Source organism: Giraffa tippelskirchi, chromosome 4 (assembly GCF_054371585.1).
Source record: "Giraffa tippelskirchi isolate mGirTip1 chromosome 4, T2T-mGirTip1v1.2.pri, whole genome shotgun sequence".
Classification (NCBI taxonomy): Eukaryota; Metazoa; Chordata; class Mammalia; order Artiodactyla; family Giraffidae; genus Giraffa; species Giraffa tippelskirchi.
The window spans coordinates 87,682,143-87,706,163 of record NC_137278.1 but is presented as its reverse complement, the minus strand read 5'-3'; the positions used below and the strand labels follow the sequence as shown (position 1 = coordinate 87,706,163).

At 43.7% G+C, this 24,021-nt stretch overlaps 1 protein-coding gene and 1 long non-coding RNA gene across 3 annotated transcripts in view; one reads left to right on the top strand and one right to left on the bottom strand.

Moving 5' to 3' along the window:
• TGFA (transforming growth factor alpha) overlaps positions 1-24,021 on the top strand; it is a 110,834-nt gene that overhangs the window by 6,409 nt on the left and 80,404 nt on the right. The gene's annotated exons all lie outside the window — the stretch shown is intronic.
• LOC145544621 (uncharacterized) lies at positions 10,051-18,863 on the bottom strand. The gene is made up of 4 exons (XR_014081488.1): positions 18,810-18,863; positions 18,340-18,494; positions 15,870-15,944; positions 10,051-11,265 (listed from the first exon to the last, which is right to left on the bottom strand). It is a non-coding gene; the product is annotated as an uncharacterized LOC145544621 (long non-coding RNA).

Sequence of the window (24,021 nt, the reverse complement as noted above, 5' to 3'; positions counted from 1 at the left end):
TGTCTGACTCTGCTACCCCATGGACTGTAGCCCACCAGGCTCCTCTGTCCATGGGATTTTCCAGGCAAGCATGCTGGAGTGGGTTGCCATTTCCTCTTCTAGGAGATCTTCCCTACCCAGGGATCGAACTGGCATCTCCTGTGTCTCCTTGCATTGGCCAGCAGATTTTTACCACTGGGCCACCTGAGAAGCCTTCAGATGAATGTGTAGATCAATAATATTCTGTAAAAGCTTTGAATTCTGAGGGACTCACACTGTTTAATTTATTTGCTTTTTAACTTAACAAACTTTCATAATAAAGCTTTTATATCATTAAACATTCTTCCATAACATCATCCTTAGTAGCTGGGAAAAATAATCCCTTAATTGTGTTTACTATATTTTGAAATCCTTTGACCATATAGATTCTTATTTTTCACTGTTATGAATAATCCACACACTGTTATTGGGAATATAAATTGATACAACTTTTCTTGGAAGTCAATGTGGCAATCGCTATCAATTTTAAGTGGGCATAATTTGGGTCATTGATTTCACTTTTTGATATATATATATATATATATATATGTATTTATATTATACTTATATAAATACCTGCCTGAAAGTGCAGAGAAAAATGTAAATGATGATGGTTGTTGACTTGTTTATAACAGTAACAAGTTGCCAGTACCACAGTTATAATTTTTTTAAGGAGATTCCTTACATAGGTATTTTTATATATGAATGCAATGATTTCCTGTGTTCAGTTCAGTTCAGTTGCTCAGTCGTGTCCGACTCTTTGCAACCCCATGAACCGCAGCACGCCAGGCCTCCCTGAGTTTACCCAACCTCATGTCCATTGAGTCGGTGATGCCATCCAACCATCTCATCCTCTGTCGTCCCCTTCTCCTCCTGTCCTCAATCTTTCCCAGCTTCAGGGTCTTTTCAAATGAATGAGCTCTTCACATCAGGTGGCCAAAATATTGGAGTTTCAGCTTCAACATCAGTCCTTCCAATGAACACCCAGGACTGATCTCCTTTAGGATGGACTGGTTGGATCTCCTTACAGTCCAAGGGACTCTCAAGAGTCTTCTCCAACACCACAGTTCAAAAGCATCAATTCTTCTGTGCTCAGCTTTCTTTATAGTCCAACTCTCACATCCATACATGACTACTGGAAAAACCATAGCCTTGACTAGACAGACCTTTGTTGACAAAGTAATACCTCTGCTTTTTAATATGCTCTCTAGGTTGGTCATAACTTTCCTTCCAAGGAATAAGCGTCTTTTAATTTCATGGCTGTAATCACCATCCACAGTGATTTTGGAGCCCCAAAAAATAAAGTCAGCCACTGTTTCCACTTTTTCCCCATCTACCTGCCATGAAGCGATGGGCCTGGATGCCATCCCATGATCTTAGTTTTCTGAATGTTGAGCTTTAAGCCAACTTTTTCTCTCCTCTCTCACTTTCATCAAGAGGCTCTTTAGTTCTTCTTCACTTTCTGCCTATGTACCTATTTTCAAAAAATAAGGGTTTCTTCAAAATTTTAAATTCAAAAAGGCAGGTTCTAGAACTATATGTATAGTATAGGGCTACAGTTTGAATTGATTAATTTTTTATAACAATTGTATATAAATTTGTAAGGCTAAAGTCAAGGAACATAAATGATACAACAGAAATTCTTGTACATAAATGTTTGGCTCATCTTTGATTATTTAGTGTAAGTTTCTAGAAATTACCCTTCTTTCCCACTAGCAGTGTGTGAATGCTCACTTTTTGGGCCCTTCTATAAGCAGACATTACTTCTAACATTTGCCAACTTGACTGGGGAAAAAAACTCTCAGCCCAATTTTATCTTTAATATTTGTTAGAGTGAGTAAGTTTGTAGGTTGTTTGTCATCTTGTTATTTGCATCTTAACCTTTTCAGAATTTTTCCTATTGATGGATCATCTTTTTCTTAGAGCTTTATAACACACTTTGTATAAAAAGGTTATTGATACTTGGCAAGTAGTACCCATTTATTGTCTTTTACTGTTTTGTTTATGGTATTTTTGACATGCCTATTGTTTTTGTTTTTATGTAGCAGAAACTATAAATCTTTTCCCTTAAGCTTTCTACCTTTGCTTGTATAATTAGGAAAACCTTCCCTATCTTCTGATTCTTTTGTGGTCTCATTATGTTGAACTATTCTACCTATAATTTGTTCTAATATGTAGTGTGAGGTACAACTCATGTTTTATTTTTTTAAAACAGTCAACCAATTAATATTCTCAATTGTCATTTGTGGAATAATCTATTCCTTCCTACTGTGGTTTGAAATTCCATTTTTTATCATATACTAAATCTTTCTAAGTACTTGAATCTGTTTGTAAATTTCAGTTTGGTTCTTTTATTTTGTACTTTTGTCCTTATTCTGAACTTGCTCCTTCATGTAGTCTACAAATTTTCGTTGAGTACCTGCTCTGCACTGTAGCTGCTCCTAGGTACTAGGGAATCGGCCAAGAATGATTCCTGTTTTCATGGATCTAGTGGGTGAGACTTTTTTCCCCTGCTTTGGTTATTGATGATATCTAAAAGCTTTTTAGATATCTGTAAATTATATTTACAGTTGATCCCTGAACAACACAAAGGTTAGGGGGCCAACACTCCAAAAATCCACCTTTAATTTATGGTTGGCCCTCACATCACAGGTTTCTCTATATCCAGGGTTCCCCACTGGCAGACTCAATCAATGCTGATCATGTAGTTCTGTGGTATTTACTATCAAAAAAAATTCACACATGTAAATGGACCCACACAGTTCAAAGCTGTGTTGTTCAAGGATCAAATGTATTTTGTAATAGAGTTTGTTAATTTTAATCGTCCTTCAGCTGATTCTCTGAGGTTTCTTGCATCATGTAATCTTCGATAGTGATAACTTTGCCTCTTTCCTTTTATATTTTCGTCTCATTGCACATGTGAGTGCTCAGTCCATCTGACTCTTTGAAACCCCATGTACTGTAGCCTGCCAGGCTCCTCTGTCCATGGGATTATCCTGGCAAGGATACTAGAGTGCGTTGCCATTTCCTCCTCCAGGGGATCTTCTCAATTCAGAGATCAAACCCATGACTCCTGCATTGGCAGGTGGTTTCTTTACCACTGAGCCACCTGAGAAGCCCTTTCATCTCATTACTTTTTCTTATGCTGGCTAAAACTTTTAAGAACAACCCTTTTTTTTTTTTAAGCAGTGGCTATCCTTGTATTTTTCCTGACATACTGTAATGTTGTAGCTTTTAGCTATCAAATAATAGACTGATTTTTCAGTTATTTATATATAATATACATATGCATATTATGTATATTTTTCTATGTGTATACATACATATAAACTTCCATGTTAATAAAATATGCTTCTCTTCATAAGTTACTAAAAGATTTAGTATTTTGATTTGTTTTTAAAGCAGGGGAGATAATGTGTTGGATTTTTTTTTTTCCTGAAATGTTTTGAGGATATTTGATTCAATTAAATTAGCTTAAGCCATTCTTTCAAATTCTTGGAATGAACCCTTCTTGGCCATGTGTATTATTCTCTGTATCTACTGCTAGATTTGATCTATTTGGCCCCTTTTTTTCTTTTTTTAGGTTTTGATATCAGTGTTATGTCAGCTTTATAAAATAAATATTAAATTGTTTCATCTGTTTTATTCTCTGGAGTAGATGGTATATCATGGAAATCAAATGTTGCTGTGAAGGCTTGAAAGAAATTGCTTATGAAACTTCTGAGTCTGGTCTGTTTTTAGTGATCAGTTCAAGTTTTATACTTCTTGAATCATTTTTGGTAATTATTTATTTTCCTTACAATCTATTCAATTCATATTTCTAAAGCTTTAGCATAGATTAATAAATGATCTCCTTTTAATTAAAATTTTTTCTTTTGCACCTGCAACCTCAGTTAATATGGCTTTACCAAATATGAAACAAAAATAAGCACTTTAGCCCCCAACATACATTGTTAATTTGTTTTTCTTGATAATTATAAAAACTTCATTTTAGTCATTAACCAAGTTCAAGTCAAAGTTTCATATTTGATAGTTTATTTGCATAAAGGCATGTCCAGTGTTGTTATAATGATGCCATTTCTGATTTGGATGATGCATGGCACTGTAATTTCTAGCAGAGGCTGCTAACTAGCTTCCTGACGGTTTCTTAAGCTTTAAAAAGTTTCGCTGTTCTTGTTGTTCAGTCGCTCAGTTATGTCCAACTCTTTGCGACTCCATGGACTGTAGCACGCCAGGCTTCCTTGTCCTTCACTATCTCCTGGAGCTTGCTCAAACTCATGTCCATCGAGTCAGTGATGCCATCCAATCATCTCATCCTCTGTCGTCCCCTTCTCCTCCTGCCTTCAGTCTTTCCCAGCATCAGGATCTTTTCTAATGAGTCAACTCTTTGCATCAGGTAGCCAAAGTATTGGAGCTTCAGCTTCAACATCAGTCCTTCCAGTGAATATTCAGGATTGATTTCCTTTAAGATTGACTGGTTGAATCTCCTTGCAGTCCAAGGGACTCTCAAGAGTCTTCTCCAACAGCACAGTTCAAAAGCATCAATTCTTTGGTGTTCAGCCTTCTTTGTGGTCCAACTCTCACATCCATACATGTCTACTGGAAAAACCATAGCTTTGACTATGTTTTTAAAAGTTTTAAAACCTCCAAAAACACTGTTATGTTCATTAGATGCTATTGTAGTGTTTGGAGCAAGATAGGAGATTTCTGTAGTTTGCTCATTTGCTTTTTGTTTATTTAGTGATTGATTTGCTTTTAAGATCAGTACTTCTAGTTGAAAAATGTTGTGTTCTTTCAAAGAGACCGTGTCTTCATCTTGGATTTTAGGTCTTTAATCTGAGTTTGAATGAGGTTAGTAAACAATTCTCCTGGGTACTTGGAGACTAGATATACTTTGACAGCTCTTTCGTCATCTCTCTCCAGGGCTGAGGCCCTCTCTGTGTAATTATTATATTTCCAAGAGGTCTGGGAGATTAACTGGCTAAATGGTACACATAATGTGGTGACACAAAAGCGGCTGACTGATAAACTAGAGGTTTGCAATTACACACTCTGCTTCCCTCTGCCAGGCCTTGGCAACAGGGAAAACACAAACTTCGGATACTTTTCCTGGTTGAAAGAAACCACACGAGACCTGTAACTTTCACCCAGGTCGTGGCTCTGAGGAATTGGCATGGGAGCTGTGGAGGAACGTAACCTGGTCACTTTGTCACTGAGCCCAGCCTGAAGCTCTGGGCTCAGGAACCTGTCACCTTGGGTGGGTTTCTGTTTTACCATTGCTGTGTTGAAGGAGCACCTCAACAGGCTGGTTTGCATGCTGTACACACTCCCTGCCAGCACATTTGAACAATGACAGGTGGATTTTTTCACATAGCAGACCTTGGGTGTTATAATGAAGGTTTTGGGTGATGAATCATAGGTCCCTGAACTAGAATGAGAGCAAGCCCAGGACCTGAGCATTTCTTTTAGGGAGATGACGTAAACTCACAGATCATATAGGTGGGGAATCCTTCTGGATCTGGACACTCCCTAAGCCTCATCAACCACTCCTGTGTCCCGCCCCCCCCAAAGAAAACCCCCCAAACAAACACACCTTTTGTGCTGACCCCGAGCAGACCACTTATTGTTACCAGAACACGTACACCCTCTGGTTGCCACCTCCCCAAGTGGGCCACTCAGGACACCCTCCTTCTCTGTCAGCCTTGCTAAATCCTACTCATTCTTTTTCCACAGTGAAACAGAAAATCAGAATCTACAAACAAGAGTCTAGAAAACACCCTCACATTCAATTCATCAGAGACATTCTTTTTCGAGGCTTAACTGTCGGGCTCTTACCATATCTCTTTCTCTGTGTGCTTACAGATTTATTTGTATATTCACTCTTTTTCCTTCAAAAATGGCATTTGGTATTTTAAAATCTGCTTTTGACTTACAGTATATATGGAAAATATTTTTGTGGTAAAGATACAAATATGTCTATCTACCTATTTTTAATGAGTAACACATTCCATTAAACAGCTCTGGCACTGTTATTTATTCACCCGTTTTGATAGAGATGTAGGGTGTTTCGAACTTTTAAATACTCAAACCTGAAATTAAAATGTTCACAGCTAAATTATTACCAGCATCTTTGAATTATTTACTATGATCAAATCCCCAGAAATGGATTACTAGGTCAAAAGGTACACACTTTTCCACCTCTTAATATGTTTTGACAATCTGCCTTTGAGAAAAGGCTGACAAATTCATACTTCTATCCTGTGTATGAGTGCCTGTTTATTAGCAAACTTGCCTATGATGAACATTATGATTTTCAAGACTTTGCTAATCATGTTGATTAAATGATATCTCATTTTAATTTGTATTTCTTTGGCTAAAACCAAAGTTTGCTACAATTGCATGCTTTTTCATGTTAAGTATTTGAATTTATTTTCTTGAGACTTACCCATTTCTGTCCTTAGGTCATGTGTTGGGTAGATGAGTTATTTTCTCATTGATTCATAAGCAGTTTTTTAAAAAAGATATATGAAATATTTTCCTTGTTTTGTCATTTTGCTATTTAAATTTACATGTGTGTATATTTTGGTTTACAGAAGTATGGTTCTGTTTATGTTTTTAATTTTTAAGGACTTAAAATCTTTTCATTATTTCTTTGTGACTTCTACTTTTGTCTTGGAGTAGGAAGAGATTTGCTATAACTCTTTGATCTCTCATTTCCTGTATAGTATTTAAATTTCACTTCTTTGGGAGTACATTTTGGTTTCAGATGTGAGATAAGAATCTAACTTGCCTTTTTGTCAAAATGATCTGGTTCCTCAAACACCATTTGTTGAATAATTTATTCTCTACTCACTGATTTCGAATTTTTGCCACTTGAGATTTTCTTAGGAGTACTTGAATCTGTTTTTAGAGTTTCTGTTCAGTTCCATTAATCTGAGACTTGTCCTGTAATGAACCATTCATTGGGGCTGGGAATGTGTCATTGCTCTAGGAAGCTGGGGCAGAAAAATCGTGAGAAGTAGGCAGGCATCGGGTGGACCTTGGGTCTCACTATCCTGAAAGGCGTGGTGAACTTGCCTCTGCCCTCCTATTCTTTCTGGAACTTTGTGCTTTGCAGGAATTTTGGGTCACGAGGCAGGCCTGTGGTCCTCCATGTGACATTCAGGTTAATAAAAACCATGTATTTTCAGGTCCACTTCTCAAATAAGAGTACCGGGGAGTCTGCCATGGCATACCTAGAGCCACAGACAAACCTGGCACATCTCCTAGGGTATAGTAAAAGAAATAATTAAAGAATCAGAAAAGAGCTTCACTAGACAGGCATAACATTGTTTTCTTTATTAAAACAAACTCAAATATATTAGTGAATAGAATGCAAGATTGAAAAATCAAAATTAGTTCTCCAGGTATAAGTCTTCAAATAAATTGTGATTTTTTAAAATTTTGATTGTTTCAAGCTGTGCCCCCATACTCTAGAAGAACAAGTATGAGTTCCTTCTCTTTGCCATTTTGGGGGTTGTAATGGAGAAATTTGAGAAGTACTGTCCCAAGTGGATGACTAATTTTCAGATCTTAGAGTAGTGCAGAATAGTAATTAAAATGAATGACTTCACCATTCTTCTGCTTCTGTTGGATATAATTTCCCTTTCTTTTTCTAAGGTAAAAACTTAATTATTGATTTTAGATCTTTTCTTCTTTACCAACATATTCATTCAATGCTAAAAATTTCCCTGTAGACTCTGCTTTCACCTCATCCCACAAATTCTGATGAGTTGGTTGTGTCTCAATTTTTTTTACTTCAAAATACTTTTGACTTCTCTTGAGATTTCTTCTTTGACCCATGTTTTACTTAGAAATGTTTAATCTCCAGTGTGGGGATTTTCTGGCTATATTTCTGTTACCTAGTTTACCTTCTTTATTGTCTGAGAGCAGACATGGTATGATTTCTATTCTTTTCAATGTGTGCTCAGTCGTGTTTGACTCTATATGACCCCATGGACTGTAGCCCTCCAGGCTCCTCTGTCCATTAGATTCTCCAGGCAAGAATACTGGAGTGGGTTACCATTACCTCTTCCAGGGGATCTTCCCGACCCGGGAACTGAACCCTCCCTCTCCTGCATTAGCAGGTGGATTCTTTACCACTGAGCCATCTAGGAAGCCCTTCAATGTGTCCAAGTATGTTTTATAGCCCAGAATGTAGTCTGTCTTGGTGAACGTTCATGTGAACTTGAGAAGAATGCATGTTCTGCTGTTGTTGAAATGAAGTAGCTCATAGATGTCATTACATCCAGCTGGTTGATGGTGGTGTTGAGTTCAGTTATGTCCTTACTTATTTTCTGCCTGCTGGATTTGTCCATTTCCGAAAGAAGGGTGTTGAAACCTCCAGCTATAAGGGTGGATTCATCTGTTTCTCCTTGCAGTTCTATTCATTTTTGCCTCATGTATTTTGGTATTTTATTGGAAGACGCATACAGGTTCTATGTTGTTACATAACTTCATCATTCATTGATGCTTTTTTAATGATTCAGGATCTCCCAGCAGCTAAAGATCTTCACTAGTGAACTCTTTCTTCCTATGTGGTGCCTATAGTGCAAAACTTCCATTACTACCTGTGAAATGAGGAAAGTTTTCTTCCTGACTTAGATAAGCAGATCTCAATTTTAACTTTCCTTGTGAGGAGAAAAAATATAAAAGGCATTACTCCAAGTTCCTAAACTAAGGCTCTGTTAGGATCAAGATAGTGGGACCTTCTTTGATTGAGGGCATCCTTTCAAATCAGTTCTTATTTTGAATGTAGGATGTAGGTTTCAGTGAATTGCTTATGTCCCTTTGAGATGTCTTTGGAGAGTTAGAAATTTATACTTAGGAAAGTAGCATCAACTCACTATGTAATATGAGCTTATGCTCTTGTGAAATGCCCCTTTCCCTTACTGTGGAATAAAGGGGAAAATAAAAGCTCTTCTGACTCAATTGGATTTTTTTGGATTTCAGATAAAAGGCAGAACACTTTCCTTTTAACATTGATAACAGAAGCAGTTGGAGTATCTCATCTGTCATCTCATGTAATACATCCAAGCGATCAAAGAGTTGTGATTTTTGTGAACTGGGCCTGACATAACGTTTATTCTTAATTCACCCAAGGAAGCTACTTTATTCACTTACAAAGCCAAAGGATGAGTAACAAAATTAAGATCTGACAGCTCAAAGTGAGGGATGCTGTGTGTTTGGTTAGGTTATATTATACTTGGATTGTTCACTTCAGCAAACATTTAACTGTGTATCAAACCTTGTGCTGAGTTTGGTGATATTAATTCAGAAGAAAGCCATGACTAGCCCTCGCCCCCAGCCCTGGAATTCTTTGTAGATTGTGGCAGAAGCAAACACAGGTTTTCGCAATATGACATGAGATACACAGTGAACACCTTGGGCTCAAGAAGAGGGCTCTTGAAGGAATTCCCTGGCTGAGCAGTGGTTAGGACTCTGCACTCTCACTGCCGAGGGCCTCCCCACCCACCCCCCCATGCCCCTACCCTCGCCCCCCACCAAAGGAAAGTTCTTTGTATGACAGGGCATGGCAGTCTTCAAGAAGCTAGTGGCCATCACTTAGAACAGTGATGGGTAATTTAAGTGCCTATTATTATACAAATTCCTTTAACCCATCTAGCAATCCTATGAGATATTGTGATTATCTCCATTTTGTAGATGAGAAAACTGACACACACAAATGTTTAGTGAATTGCTGAGGCTCCTATAGCCAGCGAAGGGCAGTACAAGGGTTCGAACCCAGGACCCTTGCCTGTTATCCTGGCCATCTCCCTGTTCTGCTTCTCCGTGTCATCCACGGAAGGCTGTGGCTCCTGAGGGGTCTGGCTTCACTCCTGTGAGGACGCCATTTTGTAGCAGACATTAGATGTAATCAGGCTTTCAGACAGCTGCTCCTCTAAATATTTACCGTATTGACAGTAACTGCCGTGAAGGCTAAAAAGAAATATTCTACTTCCCAAAGCATGAAATAGAAAGAAACAAGTGTGGTAGTTGTTCTCCCCTTCTTTAATCAGCAGTTCAGTTGTTCAGAAGACAGATAATCACAGGAGGTATGTGTGACACATTTTGTTGTGACCATGGAGCCTCTAATAATAATAAATTCGCTAATAGAGGCCTGTTTGCATTTCTATCATACATTTTTTAAAAGGTGTTTGTTTTAAAGGGTGATCTCTTTTGTTTATGCAGGCAGCCTGTCTCCAATGGGTGATGTGCCTGAAAGTCACAGTGCCTGTGCGCTGCAGCCTTGAAGGCCCTCTGCTGGGAGGCTGGCTTCACCCTCCTCACCCTCCTTTCACGCCTCCCCAGTTGACATTTCCCCCAAAGAAGAGCAGAAGGTGGAAGAGTCTTTAACACTTTAACTTTACATTTTTAGTTCTCTCAGTCCAACCAAAGATAGAATCTGTGTTAGCAGGTTTGCTAATAGCTGGCTCCACTTTCAGACTCTTCACCCCAACTGTAGTGATGACATGTTCCCACAGACAACACAGGCATCTCCATCGACCTGACAGAATCTCAGATCAGAACACGAAGAACATTTACTGTTTCAGTTGTATATAGGAACTTCTTCATTCACCTGGCAGCATTTTCGATGGCCTTTGTACCTCTGAATAGGTGGTTGAGTATCAGATGCTCAGGTGTGGACAGTCTACAAAGGTTGATTAAAGGTGATTTTTTTTTTTTCCCTTTAGGTAAAAGTAATGGGGTCAGATGCATTGGCAATCAGTGTATTACTAAGACACAAAGCAGCCAGTGAGACACACCTCTTTTGCAGTGAGTGAACTTCTGGGGAAAAAAAAATATATCTGTATCTTGTTTGAAGGACCTTATTTGATAATCCTTTTCTAGAACCATCTCTTCTTAATTGGTTTGTAAATCCAAAGTGTTCAAAGTAGGTTGCTTCTGCTGTGGTGACATCCCTCAAAACAACGTTGACTACTTGGAAATCGTGTAAAAGCCCATCCAGGCTAATCACAGGGGAGGAAAAGTTGACTCCTTAAAGGGAGTCAGGGAACTAAACTCTCTCCTGAGAGTTACCTGCATGGATAGTCACTCCTTATAAAACTCCTGCTGTTCTCAGAGCAGAGGGCCTGCTTAAATTTTCCATAGGTCTCCACACTCGGCTACAGACTTTCTTGATCTTTGTTTGTGTCATCTAATCTCTTAGTGACCCATCATCTAACAGTTCTTCCTCCGGTTGATGCTCTTTAGTTGTGACATTCAATAGGAAAAAAAAAAGAAAGATTTAACATTTTTGGAACAGAGCAGTCCTTTAGGCACAAAATGCCTTCATCTTTTCAGCTTGCAGTTCAGAATCCAAGGAACCAAAATTGCACAGGGCTGGTGTGTGATAACAAGGCAAAGACTTTGGTGAAATAAGCCTAACTGTTTTCTAGCAGGAAGAAAATAAACCTGCTTCACCATTCGCACATGTGCTTCACTGACTAATCAGGGAACAACACTTTGTGGCCTGAAGCAGGGAGAGGGTTCTGCTCCAGTGGGTGACTATTCATGGGCCAAGGATGGAGAGGCAGCCCCCACTGCTGGGAGCTCCCGCAAGCCCACCCTGTGGATAGAGAGTTTATCTGAGCTCCCAGTGTTGAGACGTGAACCACCGGGCTGTGTGGGGAGGCATGTTTTTTATCCCAGAAAAGAGGCTATGATATGCAGCTTTCCTTGCAGAACACATACTTCCTTAAACGAGGCAAGTACCGGCTGCCCTGCTGAATAGGGGAGAGAGTCAGGCTTAAGGAGAGACTGGCCCCCCCCCCCCCCCCCCCCCCGCAACAGGTCTCATTCCTGAACATGTTGTGACCCCAGAGGCTAGTCTTGGTTCAACCAAGAGTCTCCCCTGGGGGCTGTGATGTCATCTGACTCTACTACAAGAAGAGCAAAAATGGGCAAATGGCCTCACTGTTTGGCCTTCAAAAAATAAAGTAGTTAACTTTTATGAATAAGCATGTTTTGGCTCCCAGGAAGTGAATTAGGAAGTGTTAAAGAAATTTGCATTGTTCTAACTACCTAGCTCTGTGCTTTTCTTGGTTGTCTCCACCTTAACCTCTTTTATGAATGGTCCAGTCATTGTTTTCACCTGGGATGTTTATCACCTGAGCTATTTTCAGAGGCTTCACAGGCAGAAATTTTCTGAAAATCTACAAAGGTCTGTATAGTCAAAGCAGTGGTTTTTCTAGTAGTCATGTATGAATGTGAGAGTTGGACCATAGAGAAGGCTGAGTGCTGAGGAATTGATACTTTCTTACTGTGGTGTTGGAGAAGACTCTTGAGAGTCCCTTGGACAGCAAGGAGATCAAACCAGTCAATCCTAAAGGAAATCAAGCCTGAATATTTATTGGAGGACTGACGTGGAAGCTGACGTTCCAGTACTTTGGTCACCGATGCAAAGAGCTGACTCTTTGGAAAAGACCCTGATGCTGGGAAAGACTGAAAGCAGGAGGAGAAGCGGGCAACAGAGGATGAGCTGGTTGGATGGCATCACCGACTCAATGGACATGAGTCTGAGCAAACTCCAGGAGATGGTGAAGGACAGGGAAGCCTGGCGTGCTGCAGTCCATGGGGTTGCAAAGAGTTGGACACAACTGAGTGACTGAACAACAACAAAGGGCTTTGATTTATATAAAAACGTTTTGCTTTGAGAAGGTGGGTAAATTGGTATGAATAGTTATTGATGTTCTCAGGTGCTGTCCCCTTATCCTGGGAGAGAAAGGATGAATCCACTTTCATCTGTCATACCAACAAATGGCAGCTTGCTCCATTGACAATAAGTGTGTGCAGGGGTGTGAGAATGTGTGCATGTGTTTCATCTAGAGGTTTCATTTCCTACTTTTTGAGCTTTTTTTTCAGCTTTCCTCTTGCCCCTATCTTCAGCTTCTGCAGTGCCTCACACAATCCTAACATTTAATGGTTGATCCTTATGTTTTTATTGATGACAAATAATTTGTGCCCAGAGTCTCTCTTCACTTCTCTTTTCTCTTCCTCCCTTCCCCTCTCCACCTGTCACTTTCAAAACATCATTGACAAAGCAGCAGGTATTTTTTGAGCTGAAGTGGGAAGTAGTTCCATCTTCTGGGCTAACCAGGATCATTTGAAAGTGTTTGTTTCTAAGGATTTGGAGGTTGCATCTGAGTTCAGTTGGAAATAGTGCTATGATCAATTAGTAATGTCTGCTATGGGTCCAGGCTGGAGGTGGTCTGACATATGCAGTGTATTTCCATTCCTGCTTGAGATGGTGGGTCATTTTTTCTTAAGAATGATAAACAGGCATGCATCTCTAAGGAATTACTTGAAGATGTTCTCACTTCTGTTGCTTATATTTCCTGCCTTTTAAGTAATTAATTATTTATTTTTGGCTGCATTGTGGTCTTTGTTGCTGTGAGCGGGCTTTCTTTCTCTAGTTGCACTGAGCAGAGGCTACGCTTCTTTGTGGTGCGTGGGCTTCTCATTGCAGTGGCTTCTCTCATTTCGGAGCATGGGCTCTAGGTGTTGGGACTAAGCAGTTGCAACTTGTGGGATCTAGAACGCAGGCTCAGTACTTGTGGTGCATGGGCTAAGTTGCCCCACAACATGTGGGATCTTCCTGGACCAGGGATCGAACCCATGACTCCTGCATTGACAGGCAGATTCTTAACCATTAGACCACTAGGGAGGTCCCTTTCCTGCCTTTTAAAAAATACAGTACTCCAAGTTTTAAAAGGTGTTCCATAAACCTAATATCATAACCTTGCAAAAGTACTACTGTGTCCTGTTAGGCAGAATTAGCATCCAGCAAGGCAGAGAGCCTATGGGCATGTGTGCTGGTACGTCCTGCTGTCCTCCAGAACATGGGGTTATTTGCCTTCCTTCAGAATAAGAAGCAGAAAACCATAGGTATTGCTGGACAGCAATACCTGTGTTGATGTTCACATCTGCCCATCCTGGGCACTTGTTGGGTTATTAGCAGGAATGTTCTGGCTGCCTGCTAGTAAGAAGGGAACACTGATATCTTGCTTTCTTGAAACAAAGGACTCCTTTCCCTAGAAGATATGTGTGTGTGTATGTGTGTGTAGCATGCTGTGGCACTCCCGCCCAGCAGCCATCCGTATCCTTAGACCCACATCAGTAGGGACAACCATCCCTGTTCAGTTGTCCCCCACAGATAAGAAGGAAAGTAGAGAGAAGGGCTGTGTTGACACTGGCGTGGAGGTTGTGGCAGAGGCAGGGTGTGTAGGCAGAGAAGCCCAGAGCAGACTCCAGTATCTGGGTCTGTAACTTTGCAGCTGGACATGCCCTGGTCGCAGGTCAGCTTGAGCTTGTTCACTTTGCTCCTTTTGTGTCCTTCACTGCTGAGTCTGGGATGCTATAGGCCAGCCCACGGTGGCATCAGAGGGGTGTGTGGTGAGTGGGATTAGATGCGGTGTGAGCCTCTAGAAAGCCCACCTAGGGCACACTGTTGTTGTCTGGATCCTAACTTATCCCGGATGTTGAATGTGAATCTCACAGGAAAGCCATGGACTTGGATTCCTAGGCCCTGTCTGGGGATGAGCAGGGCCAGAACCTTGATGCCAGCCTGTAGCATCCTGGAGGATCTTTGGGGTAGTGGGCAGACCCCAGACAGGAACTGTTAATGAACACTCTTTAGAGAAATGCGAGAACATCATGGCCAAAATGAGACTGACTTGTGTCGCTCTGGTGCTTGTGAGCACAGAGGTTTCTTCAGACCTCTGTCCTTGTTGACTCATTGACTTGGTATTTTAATTTGGGGGCGAGGGGGGGGTGGGGTTGGAGACGGGATACTCCATCTGAGGTGGTCAGGAAAGGTTTGTGAAGACACTGATGTTTGAGGTGGCCTTGAAGGTAAAGAAGGAAGGGAAATAGTGGAGGCAGAGATGGGGTGCCTTCCTGAGTTCCCAAGTCCTGCTGGCTGTTTCTGTTCTCCACCTGACCACTCCTCACACCCTCTCATCTTCCACCTGGACTTTGCGGTAGCCTTGTCCCCACTCCACCAGCTTCCAGCCTTGCTTCTATAAGTTCTTCTTCTGTTCTCAGCACCCCGTGTGATGTCTCTAATCAGACGCTGTGGCTCCTCTTCTCAAAACCTTGCAGTGGCTGCCCAGCTTGGAGTAAAATTCAGATTCCTACACTCCCCCTGAGAGACAGCTATCAGCATCCCTCCAGCCTTGTTTCCCGTCACTGTCTTCTAGCCACACCAGCCTTCTTGCTGTTTCTTGAACAGGCGAAGTTCAGTCCCACCTCAGAACCTGTGCACTTGCCTCCCTTCACTTTGACTGCTCTTCTTCCACATACTTGCAGGACTGCTTCCCTCGTTTTATTCAGGTCTTTGTTAGACGTCACCTGTTCAGAAAGGACATCTGTGAGGACTTTATCCTCTGCACACACCTGTGATGAAGAAAATGCCCCAGTGTTGGCATCATTTCTTGGAGAACTGTCATCACAGCAAAGTTCTAATGGTGTCTTCTTATTCCAGAATGAAAGAACCTAGATTCCACAAAGTCCTTCTAAAGTGCTTCTGCTCAAATAGGAGTTCAAGTCTCACCTCCTTTGGTTCACAATTGCCAGACATCTCTGTTGCACTGTCTCCCAGGTTTGGCTTAAAAAAGACCTGAATTCATTCAGGAGGTTCAGAGCCATCTACATGTCAGGCACTGTTCTAGGCACTGGAAATACAGTGAACCAAAAAATATCATCTCTCCCCCACCCCCACTTGGTGCCAAGAAGACAGAAAATAAACAAACAAGCCTACAGTAAAATGTCAGGTTGTGACAGCAGAGGGGATGGGTGGTGAGCTTCATTACCTTGCAGGTCGTCATCACAGAAGGATGCTTTCAGGCTGTGGAAAGGCCTCCATTTCTCTCTTATTTCTTTCCTGCCTGAAGTGTGAGAAAGGATGTATGAGCAAGGGGAAGATGGACCAGTTCTCTGTGATGGTAGCTGCATTTTGTTATGACAAAGGCTGTGCTTGGTACCCACATGGGAACCCCCCTCTTGGATGTAGCTGGAGGGTCCAGAAGCAGAATTAAACCATCCTTCAACAACTCTTGAATTCTGCCCCCTCCATCTCGGAGCTGACTGCTGGTTGGCAACAGATTGAAAACTGTATTCGTCACTTGTCCTCATCTGAGGGAACATCTAGAATGCATCTGGTTTACGTCAGAAACCACAGAAGCAAGGCTGGTTGCTTGAAGCCAGGGCACTGAATTTCCTTGGTTGTTTCAAAAGCTGCTCAGATTCCTGGCAGTGCCTATCAGCCTCTCTATTGAAAGACTTCTCTGGAAGACTCTTCACCCATTGTTCCTCCCTTTCCTCCCCTCCAGGTTCCTATCTGCCTTACCCATGGCCTATTTCCAGAGGGTTTTCCCCTGCTTCCTCCCATCCTGACATGCCCCCAGTTTGAGAGTGAGACTCGGGGTCCAGGTGGCTCAGCCTAGTCAGATCAGCCACTGATCAAAGCTTCTCCCTGGCAGCCACTATCAATACACAGTTGTCTAATAGACTGTATATATTTAGCTGTGCCAGGTCTTAGTTATGTTGCAGCATGCAGGGTCTTTGACCTTCTTTGTGGCGTGTGGTTAGTTTCCTAACCAAGGATCGAACCTGGGCCACCTGCCTTGGGAGCATGGAGTCTTGGCCACTGGACCACCAGGGAAGTCCCTAGACTGTATTTTTTAGAGCAGTTTCAGGCTTGTAGAAAAGTTGAGCATAAAGTACAAAGAGTTCTCGTATACTTCCCCAGTAACTAACGTCCTGCTTGAGTGTGGCATATAGGTTATAATCAATGAGCTGATATTGGAACATTATTTTTAATGAAAGTTAATGTTTTTTAACTAGAGTATAAACTAAAGTCCCTCATTTACAATAGGGCTTATTCTTCGTGTTATGCATTCTATGAATGTTGACAAATGTGTGATGACACGTATCCACCATTGTATCACACACAACAGTTTCACTGCCCTCAGATCCTCTGTGCTCCCCTTGTTCATCCCTTCCTCTCTCTCTCTCATCCCAAACCCCTGGCAACGAGTGATCTTTTTCCACTGTCTCCATAGTTAGGTCTTTTCCGGAATGTCATGTAGTTGGAGTCACACTGTCACAGTACATAATCCTTTCTGACTGGCTCATTTCACTTAGGAACATGCATTTAAGGTTACTTCATGTCTTTTTCCAGTTTGAGAGTTCATTTTTTATTGTTGCATAATATTCCATTGTCTGAATATACCATAGTTTATCCATTTGCCTGCTGAAGAATATTTTGGTTACTTCCAAGTTTGAGTAACTGTGAATAAAGCTGCTATAAATATTTGTGTGTGCAGCTTTCTGTGTGTGTGTATGTGTGTGTACACATAAATTTTCAATCATTTGGGTAAATATAAAGGAGCTTGATTGCCAAACCATATGGTAAGACTATGTCTGGTTTTGCAAGAAACCACAAAACTGTTCTCCAGAGTGGCTATACCATTCTATCAGCTATACCATTCTATCAGCTATACCATTCTATCAGCTGGTTCTGGTTCCTGCCCCACTTTCACTTGGACGAGTCTGATTTTTCTGGGCAGTGCTTCGGAAACACACTGACTATTCCAGGGATGCTGTCCACTTTCTTCTTCCTGTCAGTTTCCTCTTCTTGCTAGAGCTAAACCATCTTAGCAGAAAACTTCTTCTTCCCTCCCTCTTTTCTTTTGCTTCACATCTCTACCATCCCCCCACCCCAAAGTTAACAAGGTAAATGGGGAAGGGGAGGAGCAGGCTTGGTAGGGGAAAGCTACCATGCTTCCCCAAGGTGTTTTTTTCCTTTCTTTAAAATGATTTAGGTTGATACCACTAAGAGGTATATGATGCTCCTCACCCCAAAACTGTGGGGTCAGGCGTGCCACTGATGTGTCTCCAATCAGTAAAAGAAACTCTTCCTACATGACTAAAGGCACTGGGGGCATTCACCTAACAGCTTTGTATTGTGTGGCCAAAAGAACATCCGTTGGCCAAAGGGAAATCTTCAGGGGCTCTGAAGTCAGGCAGTGCACCGAGAGACAGTTGCCCTCCTCGCCATGCCTCCCCTCCTTCCCTCTCTAGGCCCCCGGGAGTCTGTTTGGAGCCCTGAGACTGTAAATCATTGGGTGCAGGTTTGTTGGCAGCTCGTTGGTCTTGTTACTTTATTGACTGGCTTCCTATTGTGCAACCCAGATGCTCTGGGTTATTATAGAGAAGCATACAGATGAACACAGAATGGAGGGAATTAATGAATGTTAGGGAAGGAAGCAGCCCAGTTACCTGAAGGCAGGCTGATCCTGCAGTCCGCTGCGAGCTCCCCCAGGCCACCGGCGAGGCTCTCCTGAGCCGCCCTGTCCGTTCATGTACCACCGGCTTATTCTGTCTCCCTTGAGTTTTGGGTGCTTCTGCCCACGTGCAGTTGGAGGCTGAATGACCTGTGGTTGAGAGACTTTCCATGCCTGGGTCCATAATTTCTCAACAGGGTTCACTGTTAGCCTCTTAAGGAGGACAAACTCCTGTGCATCACAGCAATTTAGCATCCCTGCTCTTACCCACTAAATACCAGGAGAGCCCCCATGTCATTGTGACAGTTAAAACCTACCCCACCAGTTACCGGCTGCCCCCAGGAGGCACTGCCAGTGGGCAGAAGCCCTGGGCTAGGGGTGGTCTGGTCAGGGTCTCCTAGTAAAAGAGGTTTCTCTGAGTGCCTCTTACCCACTCTCATCCGGGCCCTTCTCAGCAGCTGGTACCTGCTCTTTTCCTCCATGCCCTTCTCCATCTCTTCTCTTCTCTTCCTCCCCTCCCCCCTTCAGGGGAGGAGAACTTAGACCTGTTCCCAACCTGCTTTGTGATGCGGGGTTACAAGAACTTCAGGGTGTTTCCCCTTTAATTCTTGAAAATCCAGCTTATGGGGATTTGTTTCCTCATTTGAACTCTGCTTCTCAACCAGCGATCTTTATGAAGTCGGGTAAGTTTTCCTAAGGGGTGTTCTGGAGTCAGCCCCAGGAACCCAGAACACGACGGAGGCCTGATGGTGGCAATGAGCATTGGTGCAGTGCTGTCCCCTCTGTCCAGCCCTCCCCCAGCCCCCAAGGCCAGCGCTGCATTGATCTGAAATGTGGCCAAGTCCCACTGGTGTTTATCTTGGCTCAAACCTCAGCCTTGCCGTGCCTCCTGCAGGGTGGTTCTGGGGGTGTCCGAGCCGAGTGGTGGGAAGGATGGGTTTGTCATCATCACGTGGAGGAAATAGGGCAGAGTTCAAGGATTGCTTGTGTTTTCACCTCCTCCCCACTCATAGCCTGCTTCTGAGCCACTGGTGGTGAGTGGTGTGCACACATGGCCTTGACAGAGCTGAGGGATGGGCCCGCCTGTGTTGGGGCTGCCAACAGGCTAACTCTGCTGGGCTGAGATCTGTACAGGCAGAACCTCTGCTGACCCTGGGCCCCGAGGATGGCCATTTGGGCGCCACCACAAGGCCAGGGAAAGCTGGGACAGGGCAAGTGGGCCTCCGTGGAGGGGGCAGGGCTTGGTGTTTGATTCCTGAATTTGCTGGCAGTTGTGGGACCCTGGCCCACTTCCCTGCAGGAAGTGTCACTGCATCTCCCACCGGATCCCAGCCCTGTGTCTGGTCCACTGTCCCACCCCTTCTTTCCTCAGGGACTCTGGGAAAGTCGAGCATGGCCCTCTGCACTGACACCTTGATGCCTCACATGAGGGTCAGTCGACTGGACCAGCGTGTGAGCACCTCAGCTTGTCACAGCTTCCTGCAGCCTTGGAGCTCGGTGCTGGGAGAGCATGTTGGTGATTCAGCAGCCAGGAAACTCCTGAAGGGCTCAGTCATGCTTGCCTGGCTGCTCTGCAATCCCCGTCGGGGCCCTCGGCCCGCCAGGACGGGAGCAGGGCCTGTGCAAGAGGAAGTTTACCTCAGTCCCCAGCCCTGGTCCAGGATCAATGATGAACCTTCAACTCTGCTTCCTCCTAACAAGAAAGGGCGAGGCATGGATGGGAGTGGCCACAGGGCCCGCCTCACCCAGAGGAGATGCTCCGTGCATCTCGGTTAACTGTTTTACAGAGATATTTTGCTCCTGTGTGCTGTCTGCTTTGCAGAGTGTGGGGATGGGGGTCCTCTCAGACCACACATCAGCGGGTAGCACTGTGCTGTAAGGCTTTGACCTGGGTGAGGGTTGGGGGGAGCAGAGAGGAAGATGTGTGTGTAGCAGTGTGAGGCATTGCATCACACCTACCAGGCCTTAAGAAACAAAGGTTTCTCAACAGCACAGCACCCACCTGCTCCTGCCATGGTCTCTACAGCTTTCTCATTTAGTCATTTTTTTAAATTTATCTTTAATTGAAGGATAATTATAATATTGTGTTAGTTCTGCTGTACATCAACATGAATCAGCCATAGGTATACATATGTCCCCTCCCTCTGGAGCCTCCCTCCCACCTCCTAGCCCATCCCACCCATCTCACTTCACTTCAGTCACTCTGTGGTGTCCGATTCTTTGTGACCCCATGGACTGCAGCACACCAGGCTTCCCTGTCCATCACCATCTCCTGGAGCTTGCTCAGACTCATGTCCATTGAGTCGGTGATGCTGTCCAACCATCTCATCCTGTGTCATCCCCTTCTCCTCCTGCCTTCAATCTTTCCCATCAGCAGGGTCTTTGATAATGAGTTAGTTCTTTGCATCAAGTGGCCAAAGTATTGGAGCTTCAGCTTTAGTCCTTCTAATGAATATTCAGGGTTGATTTCCTTTAGGATTGACTGGTTTGATCTCCTTGCAGTCCAGGGGATTCTCAAGAGTTTTCTCCAGTACCACAGTTCAAAAGCATCAATTCTTCAGTGCTCAGCCTTCTTTATGGTCCAACTCTCACATCCGTACACAATTACTGGAAAAACCATAGCTTTGACTAGACGGACCTTTGTCAGCAAAGTGATGTCTCTGCTTTTTATTACACTGTCTAGGTTTGTCATAGCTTTTCTTCCAAGGATCTTTTAAAGCGTCTTTTAATTTCATGGCTGCAGTGACTGTCTCCTGTGATTTTGGAGCCCAAGAAAATAAAATCTGTCGCTGTTTCCCCATCTATTTGCCATGAAGTGATGGGACTGGATGCCATGATCTTAGTTTTTTGAATGTTGAGTTTTTAAGCCAGCTTTATCACTCTCCTCTTTCACCCTCATCAAGAGCCACCCCATGTACTAGCTGTTTACCTGAGTTGTTACAATAACCCCGTGTGGGAGATGTGTATCTTTATTTCTTTTCCATAACGAAGGAGACCGAGATGCTGGCAACAGGACAAGGTTGCATAACTGCAAGGACTCAAGTTAGGGCCCTAGTGGCGTGAGTCGGAGACACTGAGTTGAGTGAGGACAGGTTGTGTGCAAGGAAGGTGGCTGGTGCCTGCCAGGAACGGTGGGAGGAGCCAAGTAGAAAAGGAGTTTAGGACCAGGTTATGCACGTGAAGTCTCTGGGCAGGACTTCAGATGGGCCTCTGTGAGCAGAGTTTAGAGGGAAGGGGTCCAGTGGTCCAAGTGCTCTAGAAGCTCACTGGCAGCAGGAGCAGAGGTGAAAATGCTTTGGTCAGGAAAACCAGTCAGGCAACTATTGTGAAGACCCAGGAGAGAGGATGAGGCCTGAGTTTTGGCAATGGCAGTAGGGATGCAGAAGGATGGATAAGATGGGTAAGGTGGAGGCAAGACTTGTGGGAGGTTATGTGGCTTGGGGATGGGTAAAGGAGAAGGAGGAGTCAGTGACAATATCTAGTCTTCAGCCACACCTAGAACCAGGGAGGAGGAGTGGAGAAGGGCAGGAGACACAAGGTCTGAGGTCCAAGCCTTTGGAGAGGGTCAGGGTTGGAAACAATGCTTGGGGCCTGGAAGTGGGAAAGTGTCAATGGGAATGTGGGATTGTGTGCTGGCCTCAGCAGCCCATATTCATCTGCCTTCCATGTAGTATGGGAGAGTCCATTTTCCTCTGACTTTGCATACTTTATTTTATTTTATTTAATCCTTGCAGTAGTCATGCGAGGAAGTGTCCTTGTTTATAGATGAGGACACAGAGGCTCAGCGAGGTTAGATAACACAGCTAAGGTCTCACAGTTAAGGAGTGGCAGAGCTAGGGTTCAAACCCAGTCCTGATGGCAGGGCTCCTTTTTTCTCTGCCATAATAGACCCTGAGTTGGGATTAGAAAGTGGTACAAGGTTGCAGTGCAGACACCCATCTGCCTGTCTCTTCTACCTCCCTGATCCTGAAGGTTCAATCTGAACACTTTGAATTTTCCCATCCACAGATATACAAACACAGACATGGAAAATACTCATGGGCATTCAGATAACACTGGCTTATTTTCTAGGAGGTCGTAGTCATAAGGTATTGCCTTAGACTCATCAAGTTGGACTTTGCTGCTTCTGGCCACCCACGGGTCATTAGGAAGTGCAGCTGAGGGTCCCAAGCTCACTGACCCAAGAGCATTCATCCTGGACTGTAAGCTTCGAATATATCTTCAAGCCCATGTCAAGACGGCATTGAAAATGAAGAAACTGAAAGTGCCCTTTTAAGTTCTAGTTGCGGATCTCTCCCATCTTCTGATATTCGATGGACATGCTAAATCGAAAGACAGAATTACAGCAAACTGCGCACACTCACTGAGGCAAGCACGCACAGCCTTTTCCCTGATCCTGGTTCAGGGCAAGGGGTCCACCTCCACACAGAGCATCGGAATGAGGCCAAGTATGTCCATACCCCCCTTCCCCAGGTAAATGGTTTAGGAAGATGCCAGCCCCATATCATCCCAGAAGTTAGGGACAGGGCTGACCCAACTCCGTCACTTAAACATAAAGAACCTGAGATTGAGAGTGGTGAAGGGACTTGCTAAAGGTGACACCACTCACGGATGACCCTAGTCTCTGGACTCCCTGGTTATCTCCGTATCACAGCACCTCTGGCTTAGATCCAGGAGAAGAGGACTTTTCTAGAGTGTCTGTGTCCTTTGGCTGCGCTCCACAGGATAGGGGGAAGCAGAGGGTGGCCGGCTGGGCCCTGTAACATGAGCTGCCATGTCTGTCACTTACAAGCTGGGTGACCTTGGACAAGTGACTTGATCTCCTATACCTGGACTTTCTCATCTCCAAACTGGGAGCTTGAACAGTACCTACTTCCTAGGACTGGCTTTGCGTACTGAATGAGACGATGCAGGGCATGTCGTAAGTGCTGAAATGTTGCTGCTATTACTGTTAATAATGCTCTCAGCCACAATAATAATTATGGCTGAATGATACGAGAAGGGAGCTTGGGAGACGAGTCAGGCGCCCGTGGTCTTCCCACCCACTGCTGGTGTACAGGTGTGTTACTGGCTCACGTGTCTGTGTGGAGCTGTTTGGGTGCAGGGTCAGAACCTCATTTGGATGAGTTTGTCACAAGAGCTACCCTCTTTGCTGCAGAGTTACCACCTGAAACCCAATACTAACCATTTCAAGTAATTTCTCAATAAGACTTTCCTGGGGTAGCAAAGTTTAATCTGTGTTTTGAAGGCAGAGTTCCAGATGCTGGGATGGGGAGAGAAAGAGCCCTCTGTCCTGTGAGCCGTTCGGCCCAAAGTGATTCATTCTGTGTCACATATTTCTAAACCCTCCTCGCCTTCCCCTGAGCTCTCCTGATCCCGTCCGGCCAGTTACTCTGCACATTCCTCTGCTGCTTTGCCTGCCATCCTCTGAAGCCAGTGTCACCAGTGTCTCTGTAAGCAGGGACACTTGTGAACCGTCACCTCTTCCTTGGAGAGAAACTCTGCACTGGGGTGATGAGGATGCCGCGTGGCTGCTTTCGATGTGACATTTATGGCTATTCTCACAGCAGGGTCAGGCACCGGTCTCCTGGTCTTACTGGTCCTGCCAGCTTTCCTCCTTGCCCCTGCCTGCAGTGTGTTCCCTTTTTCTTCCTAATCACTTCTGACTCTGAAGCTA